General features: G+C 41.9%; 1 protein-coding gene across 10 annotated transcripts in view; it reads right to left on the bottom strand.

Annotated features, from left to right (window-relative positions):
* The window catches only part of ULK4 (unc-51 like kinase 4), a 567,621-nt gene that overhangs the window by 221,448 nt on the left and 329,796 nt on the right, over nucleotides 1–16,377 (bottom strand). The window lies entirely within an intron of this gene.

Here is a 16,377-nt window from a genome sequence, read left to right as displayed (position 1 = left end):
AATAAAAGATGCAAGATGAGATCACTGCAAGTTTTTAGCTCCCCGAAATCGCTCTGCTAAATCCAAGATGATGGTCTCAGCCTCTGACAGTGATCTTCAGTGTGTTCTCAAAGCGTCGGATCTGCCCGCAGGAGATCAGCCAGCTGGATCCCAAAAGTGAGGAACTAGGTGAGAGGTGAGGAAAAATCAGTAGGACGCTCAAATTTCATCCGATTCGGTGGCCTTAAAAGAATCTAGCACACGATGTCTTAGGTAAATATGGGGCGGGAAGAAAGAGACAAAGCCTATCACTACAGAGGAGGCCAGCAGTTGGACAACACACGTGGCCAGGGCATTCTGTGGCTGAAACTGTGAACAGAGGGCAGAGACTCAAAGCACTTATTCTAGAAATGGAACATAAACACTACACTGGGTAATCCACTATCATTCATCCCATCAGTGCAAATTTACTGAGCAAATACCATGCACCAGGAACTACGCAGGGGAGACCATCGTGAATGGAACAGGCAGGCTCTGAACTTCATAGGGATTTCGCTCTGACAGAGGACTTGGACGTTAAGCAATTAACCGACTAATTTGTATTTTCATTAAAGCTGTGATAAGCACAATGGAGGAGAACATGGGGTATCAACAAAGGCTTCCTTGAGAAAATGGTGTTTGAACTGAACTCTGAAGGCAGTAACGAGGCAAGAAGGATGGGGAATGGTACATGGGAAGGTGTGGGGTGGAAAGAACATGACATCAGTTGAGATAAAGTGAATGAGGCCAAAGCACCGACAGCAGAGGGAAAAGTGGCTTGAGATGAAGTAGGAATAGGGGCTGTATGCTATGTTAATGATTCCATTCTTGCTCCTAGAGACAGTAGAGAGTTAGTACAGGGGGCAATAGAAGATTTGCCCCTGAAATGATCATTCTGGCTATTGCTACACGAAAAACAGGACACAAAAAATAAGCTATTTGCTACCTGATGGTACTTTCAGTTGTAGTGACTTGGTGTTTTGCAGTGTCTGGTGTGGCTTTCACATCTGTGACACAGAGCATCCAGGATCACAATAGAAGGTTCTCCTCTTCTGTTTCTTCCCAAGCTCTTCCAGTTTGCAGTTCCTCTCCTTCTCTGTCTCGTGTCTCCTCTGAGCCCCCACGTCTCTCCTTGCTCCTTCTTCTGGAGCGAGCCTGTGTAAATCTCTCAGACTTAAAAAACGTGGATTCTGTTTCTCTCGAGATGTCTGTCCTTTCTCAACCTCTCACTTAGGTTCCTTTCTTCCATTTTTTATGGATGGTTCCTTCCTGACAATTATTCATCTTTGAAAAATAACAGGTACCTGCTGAACAAACACGGGGAGGGACAGGGCCAGCATGAGTGGGATCAGTCCGCAGCCGCCACATGTATCTCTTCAACATTCAGGAGACCAGTGGCTAAGCCACTTTGGACATAAGTTCCAGCCAAAGGCCCTCCGTTGCTGCCTTCGCCTCGAAGGCAAGTTCAGAGAGGACAAAAATGGCACATGAGCATGGTCTCCCTTGCAGCCCCCCATTTCCCGTGGGTTTCCTAATGTCCCTGTGGTTCTGAACAGTTATCACTATAGGGAGATCACCACGTGGCTGGCCTGTGTCTTGTCATTCCAGTCAAGGACTTATGAGATATGTCTTTCAAGGCTGTGGCATTTACCTGGAGAAAATATACACCTTGATCAAAGTCTCATCAATCACTCATCTTTGTACAGAATTCACAGTATCTGGCAGGTGTACCTCAAAGGTTTTGGCTTGAAGTTTTGCAGGTTCTGGTGTGTTTTCTTCACTGAAGATGGAGTTGGGCTTCTGTTCTATTTGGACTTGGGGATGTGGGAGTAAAATGAAGTGGCTTTTTTCCCCTGTTACATACAAAAGGCCCTAAAAAAATAAAATCTGTCGTTCACCTAGCAATTAGTTATTACTTACCAAGCACGACACCAAAACGGTAGTAATAAAAATAGCTACTATTTGTTGGGGCTCCGTTATTTGCCAAGTGCTTTACACACATGATCTCATTTAAATCTTACCAACCCTGCAAAGAAGATTTAAGCTCTACTTTATCAACGAGAAAACCAATTTCATGGTCCCACTGTGAGGACAGAATAGGGTGTTGGAACTCCAGATCTCTAGATTTTTCATTTCATGGAAGAAAAACTCAAGTAACGCACTCCGTCTCAGAGTCGGACATATAAATAACGTGATAAGACAGGAGACTGGCCACAGCTCATAGGCAGACATGCCCTCAAGAAGCACAGTCCAAGCTAATAACTCCTATATCCTGAAACCACTTTCTCCAAAACCCTGCCTTCGCAGGCTTCAATATTTTTTATGGTTTTCTGTTAGAACCTAAGTCTAATTGTATGCTTGGATTTGTTAATGGAAACTTATAGATACAGACATTTATATATATAAAGAATCCATTTTATACCTTTCTTGTTAGGGAGTGTTTTGTTAATTACAGCATCCTTTCTGAGGGGTTTCAAAGTCTGCAACGATTCATTCATCTGCAGAGTACCTAGATAAATATTATTACAGCAACTTTGCAAGTAGGAAACCAAGAAAATGGGGGAAAGGGGAGAATACTGGCTTTTCTGCTGATTCATTAAGTAAACTATTGGCTAGTGTGAGTGGCAAGCCAAGAAAACACACACTTTGGAATCTTATGACGTACCGCACGATTCCACCAAAGAAAAATACTGACCTGTAGAGATTGAGCTCAATTAAAGATTTTCCAGACACTTAGTTTTATCTCATCCCCACATGCGGCTTTGAAAACTAAGCCTGCGGTGTGTTCTTGTCCAAGAAAAGATATAGCCTAACATTTAGGCTGGGATCCTTGTTGTCTCCAAGTTTTATTACAAGTCTGTCTTTATCCAAATACTAGCTTGACAAAGAAGAGAGGTGAAGGCATCTTTGAACAAAGAAAAGCCCATCTGGCGTCCACCTTATACTACTCTTAGAAAAGGTTTGGTAACAGTATCCTCACAAATAATTTCATGTCAATTTAAGCAAGGCCCATTCTAACAACATGAGAATAATTTCTTACGGAGGAAAGCTACTGAATTAAACTTGCTTTTCACATGGGAATTTACTTCAGATTTAGGTAGACATGTTTAAACACTCTTTGAAGCAAATGGGGGCAATTTTGTTAATGCAAAGTTTCAGTGATATCAAGATAGTAAGAAGAAAGAAAAATTCAAATACGTAACGAAATTGTTATTTAAATATATACAAGTTTCTTGGGTAACAATATTTTAAACTCGATTATTTGTGCCTTTTTTAAACATTAAAATTTATACATTATGTTAAGGGAAAGAAATCAAACAAAGGCCACATATCATATTGTGTGATTCCATTTATATAAAATGTCCAGAAGAAGCAAATCCATAAAGAGAGCAGATTGGTTGTTTCCATGGGATTGGGAGAAGAAGTAAAAGGGAACAAATGGAAGGGATACACGGGTTTTGGTCTGTTTTTTGTTTTGTTTTGTTTTGTTCTGTTTTTTGGAAGTCATGACAATGTTCTGGAATTATACAGTGGAAATAGTTACACAGCCTTGTGACAATACTGAAACCAATGAATTAGGAACTTAAACATGTTGAATTTTGTGGCGTAGGAATTCGGTCTCAATTTTTAAAACTACAGTTTAAACAACCGAAATTTCACTAAATACAAAAAAGTATTTTCTATAATTGTCTTGAGAAACTTTAAAATATCAATCCTTAAAATCAGTCTTTCCTCCCACATGATGGAGTCTGTAGTCATGAGGGCACAGAAACTGCTGTTAGGTACAACAGGGCATTTAGAAAGATGGGGGTTTAGAAAACTGAGGTGAAATCCTTGGGGCCACTAAGGAAATTAGGCCACGGCAGTCAGTGGGTCACCCTGGGACCTCTGTGTCCTGAAAGACTAATAGGTTTATTTTTGTGGCATTGACTATGGCCATTAATGCACTTAGGGTCAGCTGGACTGTGTCCAGAACTAAAGAGAACCATACAAGAGCCCATCGGGGTCCATTAGAGTTGATGCTACTTAGGCAATCTGTTCATGCAAAGTTTTCACAGCTTAGCCTAGAGCTGGGCCCCAGTCAGCTTAGAGACACGAGTCAAAATAATAGGATTTTTGTTTTAGTTCACTGATTTATGGGGTGGTTTGTAAACCGACAACAGCCAACAGAACTTGAAAATAAACACCGTTTAGGATAAATTGGTATAACTGAATAAATTCTCAGCTGATGAAGTAAAATGAATGTCGAAATCAAGGAGCACTACGTATTTTGAAAGAGATGTTAACAAGGGATGCTATTAACAGAGGGCAGCAGAGAAATAAATATGTCTCTTAACAGCTGAAAAAAATCAACGAAATACCTCTGGCATCTTAAACGATAAGATATTATAAAACACAAATTGTGATATCACTATAGTCTAAACTCTACTCGCACACTCAACAGGGTGAGGTACTTTATTCCCCCTGCAGGTAACTAAAATAACAAATGTTGTCTAAGTAGCTCCAAAGGGGGAAACAAGAATCAAGTAGGGTAGAAATTAAGAGAGAAGCCAGTTTCAGCTCAATATAAAGAAACACTTTCTAATAATTAGGATTTTCTCAAAGATGGAGTATGCTGCTTTGTGGGGGAAAAAAAAAAAAAAAAAAAAGAGGTTTTCTAATGCCAGAGGCATTCATGCAGTAATCTCTCAAGGTGACAGCCAATAAGAGATCCCAGCCCTGGGCAGGAGCTGAGTCACTGAAGGATTTTTTTTAACCTGAATTATCATTAGCTTCACCCAAACCAATGGTCTAACCTTCACAAGTTAGTCAAGGTAGGTAGGTAGGGTAGTCTACCAACCAATTACCCAAGCCTCCATTAAAACTGAATTGCAGTCTACCACAAGTTTCCAGATGATTTTAAAGCTTTCAATAGCTTTTGACAAAAATAATAACCTCGTGCACCCTGAACGTACCAACCAGTTCTGATGTTTCCCACTGTGCTTACCAGCCTTCCCAGGACTGCAGCCACTCGGCCTCCTGCTGTTCGTCTGACATGCCAGGCACGCGCCCTCTTCGTGTCCAGTCTGCCCACCGCCCCCCTGCCCCAGGGATCTGCTTCTTCAGTTCTTTCACATCCTCACTTAACAATCACCCTCAAAGTGAGGCTTTTGGCTACCCAAGGTAGGGTTTTCTATCCCACATCCATCCAGACATTTCCTAATCCCTTCGTCCTTTTACTTTTTCCTCGGTATTCGTCACCCTGTAACATCTAATGCTATCTAACATCACCCTCTTGTTCGTTTAATTTGGTTTGCTGTTCATTTCCTCCACCGGAACCTAAGTTCCACGAGGGCAGGGATTTCTGTCGGTTTTGTTCATTGCTGTGCTCCTCACACTTGAACAATGCCTGGCACCAGGACTGAAGGAACCAGATCAGGGCTTCAAATTCTCTGTTTTTGTAAATAAGTTTTTACTGAAATACACTCACACTCATTCCTTTATGTATGGCCTACGGTTGTTTTGGAGCTCCAAGAGCGGAGCTGAGTAGCTGCCCGAGTCTGTGGCCACCAAGCCTAAGGTATGTGCTGTCTGGCTCTTCGCAGAACGGTCTGCCGACCCCTAGTGCACCAGTTGTGGGGCCATGTGAAGTTCTGCTTCTAAATGTCTAGGTAACTGAACTGGGTTAAAGATGGCCAAGGACTCTTTGCAGCTCCTGTTATCAAGAGGCGGAGTCTCTTTTCTCAGCTCTTGAACCAGCCTGGCTTCGTGATTTCCCTCCACCAACAGCGCGTGATGGAAGGGGCACGACATTTCCGAGGGGCCTCACAGCTCTCATACGGGCTCTTCTTGAAGGTGGCTACCGTGTGAAGAAGACCAAGGGAGCCCCCCTGGAGGATGAGAGGCCCCACTGAGGATCCAGGCAGACAAGTGAGCCCAGCCCATGCTGCCAACCCACAGAATGGTGAGAAAATAAGTGGCTTATTTTAAGTGACTTAGCCTGGGGGTGGTTTATTATCTAGCAACGGCTAATTGACACAATGAGATTTATTAATTATCATTTTTAGATTAAACCCTTTAGGCAAATTTCTGCTCTTCCTCATGTATCTTCATACCACTATAAAGGCAGCAGGCTCTTCCTGCACATATGAATTTATATGCAACTTCCTGTTATTTCTTTGTGTTGTTATTTCCTAACTTGAATCAAGATTTAATAACTAACTTTCACAAATATGTTGACTTGTAAAAACTTAAGAGTACTTTTGATATAGGTTGAGTTAGTTACTGTATAACAGAGGTTGGAAAACCATGGCCAGTGGGCTGGCCACCTCACTTTGGAAATAAAATTTCACTGAAGCAAGGTCATGTTCATTCATTCATGGACTGACAAAGACCATACGGCCTACAGGCCTACCACATTTGCTGTCTGGTCCTTTGCAGATGTTTGCCAACCTCTACTGTACAGCCTAATTTTGAATCTCATTCATAAAAGTAAAAGAATCTAAGATAGCTTCCAAGTACCCGTGCAAAGCCCAAGCAACTCTCAGTGACTTCCCGGTCTCTTCAGTTAAACGCCAATTCAGGGAGTTTTATAATAACCCTGGGAAGAAAGGAGTATTTTGAGTTCTGACATGAGCACAAACCAGCAGAGACAAACCTAACTTCTCCAAATGTTTCTTTCAGAGGCGCTACAGTTTTCTGGCTGCGGCAGTGTGTCGCGTAAATACATTTTCCTGACATTTCTCTGCTGGTAAAACTGAGCTGGAATTAATATCCATTATTGAAAGGTCATCGCACAGGGACAGGCCAGCAGCCACGTTTAAAATGTTAGTAACTCTGATATTTTTCAAATGTAAACACAAGGTCTTCCTTTGTTTTATAATTCTCGCCCTAAATGGTTCGTTTAAAACTGAAAGCGGTTAAGCAAAAAAACCTGAATTGCGTAATGCGGGTGCATGCTGGTGGGATGGCGACTCTCTTTACCAGTCTGTGCGCTTTTCGGCCTGAGAGGCGGTGGGCACCGTACTGAAGCCTTCCCATATACCACCTCCCGTACCTCGTTGAGTCTGAGATGCCACGGATCGGAAGGAACAGCATTATTTCACATAAGCACGGAGAAAGAAAAAGTGCTGCGGGCTGCCTTGCGTCGCACGCTTTATCACTAAAAACCCTATCCTACCCTCAATGCAAGGGCTGAGACTTCGGATATGGAGTCACTCGCTGACTGCCTTTCTATGTACATAAAAAAGGAACATGCAAATGAAATTAATTGGTTTAGTTTTTCTAAACAGTTCTTCCCCTTTGGAGGCCAACTCTGCTCGCTCTTCAACTCAGAATCATCAATGTCCATGTCGTTCCACATGCTTGATCCGTCAGAGCACTTGATACAGGAGAGCAGGGGGGGAGCAGACCCTCCAGAGACCTCTCAGCGCTGTTAGGGCATGGTCTGAGGCTGAAACTCAGTTTACGCCGGCCTAACACAGCACTGGTATGAAGCACTCGAAAGCAAGAATACTCACTTCCTCCTCTACCTTACAGTTCACTTATATGCAGGTGACTTTTCAAGTATCAACGTTGGAAATAGCTCTCTGTTTGGAAGAGGGAACTGAATTCTGTGGGAACTGTAATAAATATATAAACGAGTGATTGAGCCAGAATTTATCCAAAATAAAGATTAACAGGAAGACCTAATTCAAACCAACCACTTACATTCAAGGCCACAGAGTGGCAGGTCACCAATGACTCTTCGCGCGGCCACACTCCGGTGAATCTTAATACGCTCTGGGTTTGCAAACATGCGTCAGATCTTACCCAGCTTTGGAAAAATCAGTCTGCACAGTCAGTAACCAAGGGGTCTGAGAAGCGGCAGAGCATGAAGGAAAATCAGACCTTGCGCTCATCTCTAGAGACTGGAAGCAGACTGTTCTGCAGGCCGCAGGAGCCTCCCCGCCTCTCTTCCCTTCTACCCTCTAATAGAAGGGGCCGGCAAGGAGTTCCCAAACCCTGTACTCTTGGAACCCACCACCTTTCCTCACCCCGCCATCCTTGCGGCCTGACCACGCTCCTCAGCCTTAAGACCACGTGGACCCACCTCGCCCACTATCTCTACCTCATCTGCCACCGCAGCTTATGACCACAGCCGTTCACCCACCGTCTCCTGCAGTCAAAACAGAAAGACGATTTTGAAAGCCATCCTTCAGAGGCAACGGTCTACCATTTTCAACCGGAGCCCCTTCCATTGTGACACGTGGAACTCACAGTCGTTAGCAAAAGCCCTCAAATTGTCCACTTCCTTCTACACATTTCTAGGTGGTGCTGTCTTGTTCCGTACAGCTGCTTCTAGACCGAAGGTTGGCAAAGCTTTTTCTTAAAAGGCCATAATAGTAAATGTTTCAGGCTTTATGGGTCACACAGTCTGTGTCTCAACTACTCGACAGTGCCATTATAAAACAAATCTAGCCAAAGATACATGTAAATGAAGGGACGTGTCTATGTGCCAACAAAACTTTATTTGTAAAAGCAAGCAGACAGCTGGTGGGCAACAGTTTACTAATCTCAGATCAACAGTCTCCACCGCCTGCTTCTTCTCTCCCAACTGCCATCACCCTCAGACCACTTATTCACTTCCGCTCATTCCCTGAGCACAGTATTAACACTAACATCACTAATATTATTAGCATTAACTAACACTACTCTCGCCACGATTACTTTTGTGATTTCCAGTTCACTCCACAAAGCCTGGAATGGGGCCAGGAATCAGGAGAACTGAAGCTTCCATGGTTGCGGCTGGGGACAGACTAGAAGAGGAAAACATTACGAATGTAAAACAGCCCCTCTGTAACAGAGGGCCCTTGACACGTCAGCGTCACTAGCTTCCTGGCAAATCTGCCTGGGCTTCTTCGGGTGCTCTGGCTCTAACAGTCCGCCGCATGCAGTATCCCTGTAGCCACAGAGGTCACCTCATAACCAACCCTTCCATACCTGATCTCTCAGTTCCCTAAGTGCCTCTCCTCGAGCATTTTGTCCTTCATCTCGCCTCAGCCACATAAGTCCACATTTTTACGAGCCAGGACCTACAGTCTCTCTATTCTCAAATTCAGACATCTGACTCCTTACCGACTCTCTCAACCAGCCAACAGGGCTGCTAAGAATCTTACCAGCACTATTTTGTAGTCTCCTAATCCTCGGTCCGAAGTTAGAATGTTCTGAAGGGATTCGTGGGTGGGCTTTTTGTTCAACGAAACAAATATCAGTAAGATTTACAGGAAACCAAGTGACGTCACCAAGACGGTGATAGAGACGGTTCCTGACTTTACTCCCTTCACGACAAGAAAGAACTATTCAAGAACGAGACACCACTGAGAGAATCCTTGAACACAGACGTAAGGCTGAAGTCCACCCCTGTTACCACAGAGAACGAGACGGACCACATTAGAAGAGGAAGAGAAACAGCCACGTGGTGACCATATTGCCCCTCCCCCAGGCCATGGCAGCACCCCAGGGAAAGGTCTCTTCAATTCCGCTAATGGGAAAATGAACCCACAGGGACAAACAGCAACCCCCTCAAAGTTTTGAGTTGCTTTGCAGGAGACCCTCGTCTGATCTTGCACCACGGGGATTGCAGGGGGGAATCTGCGGGGCTCAATCACCGGACATCTGACTACCGGTGAAGCAGGGAAGGGCTTCTAACACCCAGCACAGGGACCTGGGCAGACTGAGTTTGTATCTGCGGTGCCCAAGTAGTAGTATCAATGGACAGCTTTACTCATCTGTACATTCCAGTTGGGGGTGCACCGTGATCAGGGAACTCACTGCACAGTGCGGATCTGTCTGATTTGGATCTTCAAACAAGTTTTGCCATCCCCAGAGCCCAGTTCGCCCATGCCCAGGCAAGGCGCTGAATCACGGCCTTACCTGCTATGGGGAGTAAGTTCCAGCACAATCTGACTAGAAGGGCTGGTGACAAGTGGAAGCAGTGCGACCCAGTGACACTTGAGCCAAAGGCAGTTGAGGAAACAGAGCTGATCCTCTGCAGAGCAAAGCCAGTACCGGGCATGGAGTATTCCTGTGCTACATACAAGTGGAGGATTCATTCGCCACCAAGGCTGAGGGTAACTCTTGGCTCCTCTCAACTAAGGGGGCTACTCGGGAAACTGAGGGTAACATGGAGTGGCGCCTTTATATCTTGTCCAGGCAAGGGAGCAGCAACGTAGCTCCACGCACTGTGCAGGGTGTTATTTGGCCCCATTGGACCAGATGGGCTGGGGACACATCCTCGAGGCTGTGAGCCCAGTAGCACTTGATCCAAGAGGTGGGCAAGCAGAGCCAACAGTTTGCAGACCAAACCCAGTGGCCCTGTTCAGTCAGAGAACTCAGGGTGCAAGCTGGCTTGACTTAGGTCAACAAAGAGCTTTGGCAGCTTGCGAGTTGTTTCTCCTAATGTTCTCAGGCAGGCAGTGTCATTCGTAGCCCTGCTGGTTGCTGAATCATGGCCTTCAGCCAATCTAACCCGAACACACAGGCAACGGTAGAGCCCATTCCATAACCCAAAGTACAGTGGCACATAAACACCGAGCACAGCCCATGGCTTTGCCCATCTGCAGAGCAAAACTGGCAGCCTCACCTGACAAGGGAATTCAGTACACTCTCACCTGATTCAGATCCCCAAATAATGAACTCTACAGGTGCTGGATACCATCCTGCTGTCCTGCTAGGGCAGGGAAGCTAATTCATAGCCTCAATCTCCTACTGAATAAAGTACCCAGTCTTGACCATCTAGAAAGCCTAATCGGAGAATCCAACCAACCATGGAGCCCATCCCACAGCCTCACTCAGATAGGGAACAGAGCCTGAAATCCTATCCAACTGTTCCATGCCAGTGGCACATCTCTTCCATCCCTGAGGACAAATAGTTGCCTCACCTCCAAAACAGACAAAAACAGCCCATCCCACTTGCCCAAGGACATTTCCAGCAAACACACCCAGAAACCCAAGCTGAGCTGACTGGTGAAGAGCCATCTCCGCCAAAGGAAACTTGCAAAGTCTGGAAGAGGATCTTGATTACTCAAATGCGTGGATATTAACCCAAGGAATAAGGATCATAAAAAGTCTGGTAAATATGACACCATCAAAGGAAACTAACAAAGCTCCAATAACTGGCCGCCCCCCAAAATTGAGATCTATGCACTGTCAAGACAAAGAATTCAGGAAAATCTTTTAAAGAAGCTCAGTGAACAAGAAAACACAGCAAGGAAATGAATTAGAAAAACAATGCATAAAAAAAACAAGAAATTCAATAAGGAAACAGCAACCATCAAAAAACAAACAAATCCCCGAGTTGAAAAGTAACTAAATTGATGAATTCAATACTGCTTTCAGAGTAGACTCAGCAATACAGAAGAAGGAACCAATGACCTGGAGGAAAGGTGATTATACAGTCAAAGAAGCAAAAAGAAAAAGCGATGAAAGAATAAAGAAAGCCTACAGGAATTATGGGGACACAATAAAAGAAAAAATATTCACATTATGGAGATTCCAGAATGAGAAGAGAAAGGATATTTAATGCAATAATTGCTGAAAACTTCCAGAAACTGGGGAGAGGAATGGACATCTAGATGCATGAGGTCCAAAGGACCCTAAAGAGGTTGAACCTGAACAGAGTTACACTGAGACACATTATAATCAAGTTGTCAGAAGTAATAAACAAAGAAAGAATTTTAAAAGCAGCAAGAGAAAAGAAAGAAGGTTACATACGTGGAAACCCCCACAAAATTCCTGCCAAATTTCTAAACAGAAACTTTCAGACAAGAAGAGAATGGGATGGCATATTTAAAATGTTGAAAGAGATTAACTATAAACCAAGAGATCTCTACCCAGTGAAACTGTCTTTTAGAAATGAAGGAGGAACAAAGACTTTCCTAAATAAACAAAAGAAGTTCATTACCATCAGAAATGCATTATAACAAATGCTAAAGGAAGTTCTTTGAGTGGAAGTAAAAGAATACCAAATACCATCATAAAAATACAAAAAGATCCTGTAAATCTCACTGGTAAGGGTAAGTATACAGTCAGAGCTAGATTCTACAATACGTAACAGTGGTGAATAATACTCTAGTTTACAAGTTTTAAGACAACAAAGGTATTCAAAGTAACCATAATTACAATAATCTGTTCTTAATTACACAATTTAAAAAAACCATCTAAATTGTAACAGCAATAACCTAAAATGTAAGAGAGAGAGGTACAAGTGTCAAGTTTAAAAACTCAGCTGAAGTTGTTATCAGCTTAAAATAGGGGTGTTACAAGCTTAAAATATTTTACATAAGCCTCAATGTAACAAAAAGAAAAAATCCCATAGTAATTACATAAATAACATGCCAAAAAAGTCAAAACATATGGTATCAGGACATCAAAACTCAAAAAAAAAAAAACAAAAAACAAAACAAAACAAAAAACAAAAACAGGTTAAAGAACAATGAATCTATAATACAACCAGAAACAATCAACAAAATGGCAACAGTAGTCCCTACCTATCAATAATTTCTTTAAGCAAATTAAATTCTCTAATGAAAGGACACAGAAGGGCTAAATGAATTAAAAAACAAAACAAAACAAGATCCAGCAATATGTGAAGAGTCTTCACTGAGAGTGAGGGGATGAAAGAAACATTTCAAGAAAATGGTAACCAAAAAAAAAAAGCAGGGGTAGATATACTTATGTCAAACAAAATGGACTTTCAGCTAAAAATGACCAGAGACAAAAGATCATTATATGATAATAAAGAGGTCAGTACATGAAAACATACCAATTATAAATATTTATGTGCTGAACATTGGAGTTCCTAAATATATAAGCAAAGACTAACCGATGTAAAAGGAGAAATAACAGTTATACAGTAATAGTTGGGGAGTTTAATACTCTACTCTCAACAAAGGATAAATCAACCAGACAGACAATCTACAAGGAAACAGAAGATTTGAACAACACTAGAGACCAAATGGAGCTAACAGACATACATAGAGAATTCTACCCAACAACAGCAGGATATACATTTTTAGTCACTTTATTTTTTAAGTTTATTCATGTATCTTGAGAGTGTGTGTGTGTGCACGTGCACGTGCAAGAGCAGGGGAGGGGCAGAGAGAGAGAAAGAGAGAGAAAGAGAGAGAAAGAGAGAGAGAGAATCCCAAGCAGGCTCCACATTGTCAGTGCAGAGCCCGATGTGGGGCTTGAACTCATGAACCGTGAGATCATGACCCAAGCCCAAACCAAGAGTCGGACGCTTGAGCCACCCAGGCACCCCCCACATTCTTTTCGAGTGCACACTGAACATGTTCTAAGACAGACCATACGTTAGGCCACAAAACAAGTCGTAGCAAATTTTAAAAGACTGAAATCATATCAAGTATCTTCTCTGACACAATGGCATGAAACTAGAAATCAGTACCAATAGGAAAACTGGAAAACTCACAAATACGTGGAAATTAAACACTCTCATGAACAACATGGGTTAAAGAAGACATTAAACATGAGATTAAAACAAAGTTTGGGGCGCCTGGGTGGCTCAGTCGGTTAAGCAGCTGACTCTTGGTTTCGGCTCGTGTCATGATTTCACAGTTCACGGGATCAAGCCACACAACAGGTTCCATGGTATGAGCACGGAGCCTGCTTGGGATTCCCTCTCCCCTTCTCTCTCTGCCCCTCCCCTGCTGTGTGTGCTCTCTCTCAAAATAAATAAGTAAACTTTTAAAAAATAAATAAAACAAAGCTTGAGACAAATGGAAATGGAAACAGAGCATATCAGAACTTGAAGGATGCAGCAAAAGTAGTTCTAAGAGGGAAGTTCAGAGCAATAATGCCTACATTAAGAAGAGCCCAAATGAACACCCTGAATCTACACCTGAAGGAGCTAGAAAAAGACAAACCAACTGTAATGCAATGGCATTGTATGATGACAGATCGTAGCTACACTTGCGGTGAGCACAGCATAACGTACAGACTTAGCGAATCACTATGTTGTACATCTGAAACGCAACTGTGCTTCAATTTTAAGGAAAAGTACTGAGCCCAAAGTTAACAGAAAGATTAGAACATAAATAAATGAAACAGAAAACAGAAAAAGAATAGAAAAGATTAATCAAACTAAGAGTTGGTTCTTTGAATAGGTAAACAAAACTGACAAACCCTCACTAGGTTAATCAAAGAGAGAGACAGAGAAACAGAGAGAGAGAAAGGTCTCAAATCAACAAAATTATAAATGAAAAAGGAAACATTACAATGGACACCACAGAAATTCAAAAGATGATTAAGAGGCTACTATAAACAACTACACACCAACAAATTGGACAACTTATAAGAAATGAAAAAATTCCTAGAAATGTACAACTTAGCAAGACTGACTCAAGAAAAAAATAGAAAATCTGGACAGATTACTAGTAAGAAGATTGAATCAGTAAGCAAAAACTTCCCAACAAAGAAAAGCCCAGGACGAGATGGCTTCACTGGTGACTTTTACCAAACATTTAAACAAGAATACCAATTATTCTCAAACTCTTCCAAAAAAATTTAAGAGTAGGAAACATTCCTGAACTCGTTTTTACAAAGCCAGCATTTATCCTGTTACTAAAAACCACAAAAGGACACTACTAGGAAAGAAAACTGCAGGCCAATATCCCTGATGAATATAGATGCAAAAATTATCAACAAAACACTAGCAACCCAAAGTCAGCAGCACAGCAAAGGATCATTCACCACGAATAAGTGGGATTTATCCCTGGGATTCAAGAATGCTTCAACATATGCAAAATCAATGTGATATGTCACATTAATAGAAAGAAAGGAAAGAATCATATGATCATCTTACTAGACACAGAAAAAGCATTTGATAAAATTCAATGTCCATTCATAAAATCTAAAAATTAGGCATAAAGAACATACCCCAGCATAATAAAGGCCAAATATGACAAGTCTACACTTTAACATTAGCCTCAACTGTGAAAGACTAAAAGCTTTTCCTCTAAGGTCAGGAAAAAAAGGCCACTCTCAACATTTCTGTTCAACATAGTACAAGAAGTCCTCGCCAGAACAATCAGGCACGAAAAAGAAATAAAAGTCTTTGTAAAGGCACGTAAAAGGAATTGTAAACAAAGAAGCAAAACTGTCTATTTGTAGATGATGGCATTTTATTTTTTAAATTTTTTTTAACATGAAATTTATTGTCAAATTGGTTTCCATACAACACCCAGTGCTCATCCCAACAGGTGCCCTCCTCAATGCTCATCACCTACTTTTCCCTCTCTCCCCCCATCAACTCTCAGTTTACTCTCAATTTTTAAGAGTCTCTTATGGTTTGCCTCCCTCCCTCTCTTTTTTTTTCCCCTTCCCCTCCCCCTTGGTCTTCTGTTAAGTTTCTCGGGATCCACATAAGAGTGAAAACATATGGTATGGGTCTTTCTCTGTATGACTTATTTCACTTAGCATCACACTCTCCAGTTCCATCCACGTTGCTACAAAAGGCCATATTTCATTCTTTCTCATTGCCAAGTAGTATTCCATTGTATATATAAACCACAACTTCTTTACCCATTCATCAGTTGATGGACATTTAGGCTCTTTCCATAATCTGGCCATTGTGGAAAGTGCTGCTACAAACACTGGGGTACAAGTACCCCTATGAGATGATGTCATTTTAAATAAAGAAACTCTAAAGACTCAACCAAAAACGGTTAGATCTAATCAGTAAAGTCAGTGAAGTTGCAGGATACAAAATTAACAAAAAAATCAATAGCATTTCTATATGCTAACAATGAATTTTCTGAAAAACGAAGAAATCAATCCCAGTTCCAACAGCATCAAACACAACAAAATCTTAGGAATAAACGTAAGTAAAGAAGTGAAGGATGTCTATTCTGCAAAATACAACACACTAATGAAAGAAATCAAAGAAAAAAGGAAGAAATGGGAAAGTATGATATGTCCATGGATTGAAGAATATTGCTAAAATGTCAAAAATACCAAAAGCCATCTAGATATTCAATGGAATCCCTATCAAGATGACAATGACGTTTTTTACAGAAGTAGAAAAAAAACACTCCTAAAACCCAGATGGAGCCACAAAAGACCCCGGATACCCAAAGAAATCCTGAGAAAGAAGAAAAAAGCAGGAGGCATCACAGTTCCTACTTGCAATCTAGAGTATATAAATCTATGGTCATCAAAACACTATGGTGCTGGCACAAACACAAAGAGACCAATGGAACAGAATCAGAAGCCCAGAAATAAATCCAAGCACATACAGTCAACTAATATTTGACAAGGGAACTAAGAACACCGAGTGGAGAACAGATAGAATGAAATTGGACCTATATTTTACACCACTCA

Source organism: Panthera uncia, chromosome C2 (genome assembly GCF_023721935.1).
Source record: "Panthera uncia isolate 11264 chromosome C2, Puncia_PCG_1.0, whole genome shotgun sequence".
NCBI lineage: Eukaryota > Metazoa > Chordata > Mammalia > Carnivora > Felidae > Panthera > Panthera uncia.
This window is presented reverse-complemented; position numbering and strand designations above follow the sequence as displayed.